Source organism: Azolla caroliniana, unplaced genomic scaffold (genome assembly GCF_043228905.1).
Source record: "Azolla caroliniana isolate FFs.n. ecotype wild unplaced genomic scaffold, voAzoCaro1.0.p SCAF_1, whole genome shotgun sequence".
NCBI classification, from domain to species: domain Eukaryota; kingdom Viridiplantae; phylum Streptophyta; class Polypodiopsida; order Salviniales; family Salviniaceae; genus Azolla; species Azolla caroliniana.
The window spans coordinates 9,390,510-9,396,509 of NW_028230436.1; positions in this window are offsets into that span (position 1 = coordinate 9,390,510).

The following is a 6,000-nucleotide window of genomic DNA, read 5'->3' on the forward strand; positions in this document are numbered from 1 at the left end:
ACCAAGATGCCAACGAGAAAAGAGTGTTAACAAAGAGAGAATAGAGTGTGTATCATTATTGGAGAGAAGGAAGAGTCACTAGTGAGAAGGGAGAGTTAATGGTAAGAAGAGAAAGTCACTAACGACAAGAGAGAGTTTTCAATGAGAAGTGACAAGAAGAGTGCTAGGAGTGAAAACCCAAGTTTGTGGTGAAACCCAAACTATGAGCGGAACGAGAGCCAAAAGCAAAAATGGCTAGGAATGAAGTTGAACTACGAGACAAGAAATCTGTCTAAGTTTAGAACCACCCTCTTGGTTTTGCCACATTTTCTAGATTCATCACTTCTAGCTCTCCTCTCACCACTAGATCTCATCACTCCTAGTTCTTATTTTGCCACTAGGTCCCTTCGAGTCTAGTTAACCTTTCACCATTAAGCCTCTTCTCATGTAGTTCTCTTTATTCTTAGATTTCTCATCTCACCAATACCTCTCTCTTCTGTCTTGGCTCTTATTTCACTAGTACCCCCACGTTGAGCACAAAATTAATCACACAAAATTTTCCATTAATCAAGATCATTCTTAAAATAAATGAAGTTACCCCAATCTCGACTTCTTTGTAAATGGCCCAACCATTCTCTTTCATATGGTACAAGAGTTAATATTTTTAAGTTTGTTTTTCTTTGTGCATATCAAACCAAAAAACATTTTATAATAGTTCAGATTTACGCTAACCCACTCAACTAGCATGGTTTTTTCATATTTCTTTTCACCTACTTCCTTTACGTGAACACATTTATCCTTTCTTAGCTTCATGTAAGTTGTCTAAATCCAAGATTCATGTGCCCACTTCCTCCCCATTGCTCGATTGTGTCATGACAACTTGATTATCGAGTTGATATTTGATATGTTTGTTAAGAGATCACATTTTCTTTATAACATAGAGCATTGTCACCTAGTATCTTTGTTGATCCATTTGATTTTGCTATGTCGAAATTCTCCATTGTTTGCAATCTTTGACAATTTATATGCTCACAACACTATCCCCCTGTGATGATCAGTCCCACAAGTCTCAATGCACAAAATGGAACTTGATTTTATGTGGATATTGTCAAGGAAAAGTATTTGACAAAAGTTAGGATATTGTGAGTTAGATCATTAAGTGTATAATCTAACCAATCAACAAGATACTATAACTTTTTGTACATTATCATGGTGTCCAAAACACCTTCAATCTCAAACTTTGGTCAGTTTAATCTAGAGTGGAAATAGAAGAAGGGAAAAGTACCAGGATACCCCTAGAAGTTCGTCTATTTACCAGAATGCCCCTGGAAGTTCCAAATTTACCAAACTACCCCTATGTCCAAAAAATTACACTTAATAAAGTAATTATACACTCAAATCTTTGGTAAATAGGGCTAGTTCGGGTCCATTTCTTCCATCTTTGGTAAATAGGGCTTGTAGATTTGAGTGTATAATTACTTTACAAAGTGTAATGTTTTGCGCAGAGGGGTAGTTTGGTAAATTTAGAACTTCTAGGGGCATTCTGGTAAATAGACGAACATCCAGGGGTATCTTGGTACTTTTCCCATAGAAGAACAAGGATCCCTCCAATGGTAATATGTGGAAGACTAAATGGAAACCCATACATGAAGGAAGATCTAAATGAAATGTCACATCATTGATTTGGGCAGATATGATAAGTGATTGAACTTGTCACATGACATGGTGTTCTTCACATTATTACATCACACTAGCTACACATGAGCCCCAATGTGAAACTACATTCTATTATGTATGACTTAAGCACTGTACACGAGGTCAAATAGGTCTTGAATGTGAATTTATTTTTTTTTCCAAAAAAACACTACTTCCCATTAGTTAGCAAAAGAATTACATCGAAGAACAACCATAATCAAAACAGCATAATCCTCACCTAACTATTTACAACAAGAGTAACCCACTGCCTCTTGAATGTGAATATTCTTGAGTTGCATTATATGATTTTCAACAAAAGCATTTCTAGAGACTTTTGGATGTTTAAATATAATCTAGTGAGCATAAAAACTATGCTTGTGAAGAGTGGAGTATATACAATAGATGAATGTAATGAATTATAGTAGCAAAATTATGCAAAATGTAAGAAGTCAACCTAATCATCTTCCTCGTAGTTGATGAAGTAATAAGGATACTACTCTAACGTCTCATTTTTGTACTTGATTTGGCCATTGTTTTATAGATGATAGTTAAAAGAGCGTTTAAAGGCAATTGTGAGCAACTTGGGCATGTGCGTACAAAATTTTGAAATGAATTGTGTTGATGATGATTTCTCATAATGTCATATGGGAAATCATGATGCCTAAAAGAATATCTTCTAACTAGGTTTGTGGTCTCTTAAAGATTGACTTGTGTGAATGAAAAAAAAGTGCCATCCTATCGAGTGGATCCAATCTTGTGAGAATAGAATTGAAATCCTTGGAAGGCAATAAATCTATAATTGATCGAGAGAAATGGATTTTTGTAGACAATCAAAACGGGAAATGGTTGCAACAACCCATACGTATAATGTTCAAGCATCTTAGATTGGCTCTAGCCTACATTGCCCAAATGTTTATGGACTAAAAATATTATTCTTCGTTGAGAGGTCTACATTATATTATTTGATGCATTGAAAGAGAGCTAATTGGTCTTGCATGGCATGGAGAAATAAATAAACGAACTAAGTAATGTCTTTACAATGTATCTTACCTTATTGATGTTAATTTCTCTCCCTCTCAAAACTTGATGAGGATATCGGGTCCAAGTTGGATAATTTTATATATTAGAAGTCTCAAGTTGGTTGTTTCCCACCAACTCTATGTGTGTAATTATTCTTATGTTATGCTATTGTTACAAAAAAATGAATTATGTTATGCTATTGTAATTATTCTTATGTTATGATATTTTTTTTGTAAACTTATTCTTCTTGATCCAATCTCAAATAAAATAATGAATCTTTAAATCAATGCTATAAGGTAGCTCAAGTGGTGAAACTTATAGTGTGGAACAATAAGGTTAGACGTTCAAACCTTGTTACTTCTTTTAGAAGGAATGTTTTGCTAGCACTAGGCCCCTTGCTAAGATAAGGATAAGTGAATGGGAAGAGAAAAACAATAGTGCATGTTAAAAGTGTCACCCATTATAAGGTGTTGTAAATTTGTATAGTTATGGTACAAATAACTAGGTTATTGGAGTTGTTTGGATACGTTTGTTGAAAATGAGGTGGGGACTATGTCCGCTTTGGTGGGAAGGCCAGAGTGAGGGCTGTTGAGAGGAATTTTGAGAGTTCTATGATGTAATTTTGTTTGCTAACTAATGTGAAGTAGTGATTTTTTGGGGAAAAAAGAAAGAAGTTATTTGGGATCAGAGCTCCATAATGATATAAAAGGAGCAGGAGAACTCATTGTTGTGGGAAATGTTTAGACAATCGATGTGGAGGCTCTACCGAAACTTGGTTTGATAAAGAAATACAAGAGGGTGCATAAGAAGCCTATGGTGACAAGAGGTAACATGGTTGTTGATCATACATTCTATGCCGAAACTCATTGATAGCTTTATCACAAATCTGAATGGACATTTCATCTTCTTTAATACATACACCCATCTTAGGGGTAGAGGTTGTTAGCCTTAGTTGTATCTTTCTTCAACTTTTCAAAACTTTTAAGATCTAACATAAATTTTCATCCTCAACAAGAACATTGAAATCCAAGCCGTCGACAAAAACGAGATGATCAAAATGGAATTTTCGACTTAGAAATCCGAACACTAGAGCAACTTTTATATTGGAGCAAGAATTTTTTGAGTGTAGAGAGTTGAACGCGCTACACCATGCCAAAGTTCAGCTGGCTTGCCAACTAGATGATGCTTGTTAGGAATCAACAATGGTTCCATTTCACAAGAGAGAAGGAAGGGTAAACGACATGTGTCCCCTCGTTTGTTGCTTGCCAATAAGTAATAGAGCGAAAGGAGAAGGAAGGAACCAAGGAGCAAACGTGCAAAGGAAGGCAACAAGTTTGCTATTGTTGCTATTGCTTCTACGACTGCTATTGGCATTGTTGACGCCGATAATTGACATTGACAACTGATGTTGACACACCACATGCACATCATATGACCTCCCCTCACCCCAACCCCCCTTTCGCCTTTCACATACACATACATACACAATTGCTCACTTCTATGCATAGGTACACACACACACACAAACAGATTATTTCACATATACTTACAAACACTCTCGTTCAAACACATACAAGCACATAAGCAAGGCAATTACATAAATACTCTTATACACTAAGGCACTTGAACATACACACTTATACAAGTACTCAAACAATTTCATTTACATGTAGAATCACACACACACACACACACACACACATTTTAAAAAACTGATATCAAAGTTCATCAACAACATCTAAAGGAAGTTTAGAGACACTTAAGATGATAAATACGAAGATTACAAAGTTATAAATTATAATACAATCACCGATCTCATCTCCCCTGGTGGTCTCAATATCCCTTTTCACACATGTGCGAAATTTCGTGACAATGCAATATGGCATTTCACTCCATTCTCTACAACCAAGCATGAAAGCTACCATGCCTCCTTACATGCTTCACGAAGTGCAACATATTCTACTTCTAGAGTAAAAAAAGTCATACATTCTTGAATCCTTGATCTCCTCTTGCAAACTAGAAAACATGCATCAACATTGGCATAGTCAAAATTAAAAAATCCAACTATGGATGATTTTGCCACTTCAAGGCACGTACAAGGATTCCTTGTTCAAATTAAGTGGTACATGATTATCTTAACCCTCAATGCACCTTACATTGGTTTAACATGATTATTCTAACCACTTGCATGCAAGTGTGATGTCTAGTTTGGTGCCTACCATGGTATACATCAAACTTTTGATGTCATTTTAGTATAGAACATTCTACATCTATTCCTTTTGAAATACTTCTTTTCAAACCTGAAGCATGTTGAGAATGGCACCCTTAGAGGCTTGACCCCTTTATAGAGGGGATCACATGTGACCTCTTGTAATATACTCACGTTGAGTAAGGTGAATTCTCAATTCTTCCTATTTTGAGTGATTTACATACCTAGTATATCGATTATTTGCTGGCATGTATGGCCCATTCTACATCTATTCTTATGCAAATCCAAACTCTTGGAAATCCTTCTTCTTCAACCTAAAGCATATTTAGAATGACATACTTAGAGGCTTGACCCATTTAAATATGTGGGACCACTCACGATCTCTTGTGATATACACCTTGAGATAGGTCAATTCTCAAATTCATCCTATTTTGAGTGATCTACGTACCTAGTATATGTTCCACTCCTTTTAGATCCTTCATCTCAAAATTCTAGCTCATTTTCTTCTTAAGAAATTTAATATTCTTATTAAACTTCCACACAATAAATATGTGATCCATTTACTAGATGTTAAGGTCATACTTTCATCAAAATTTTGCTTGATGCATAAGTAAGAATCCTCTTTTGTTGTGACGAAATTGTTTTGACTTCATGAATGAGTCAAACTTTGATACCATTGTCCAATTGCTCATTTTTGGCCATATGGGCTCCTCTTTTTTTCTTTTTATATAAAGGATTTTCTTCAATAGTATTAAGAAAAAACGCCCGAAGGCTACAACTTGAACCTAGCTAACAAGGAGGTTACAACTTTTCTTATACAATGATGTAAAATAATCCTAGGACCAAATATCGAACTTTGTAGAAGATGTTCAAGAAAGAGTCCATGGAAGTCGATATTCCCATTGAAGCTCTTGAGTTGACATTGTAAACAGGGGCAACTTTTTCCATAAGTGAAGAAGCTTTTTCCTTTTCTTGTTCGTGACAGTATCTAGGGAACCCTTCATATTATCATACTGGCCACAGATTATTGCCAGCAAGTTCTCCCATATCTCAAATAGGACATCTAAGAGATGAATGTCTACCGCATCATAAATTCG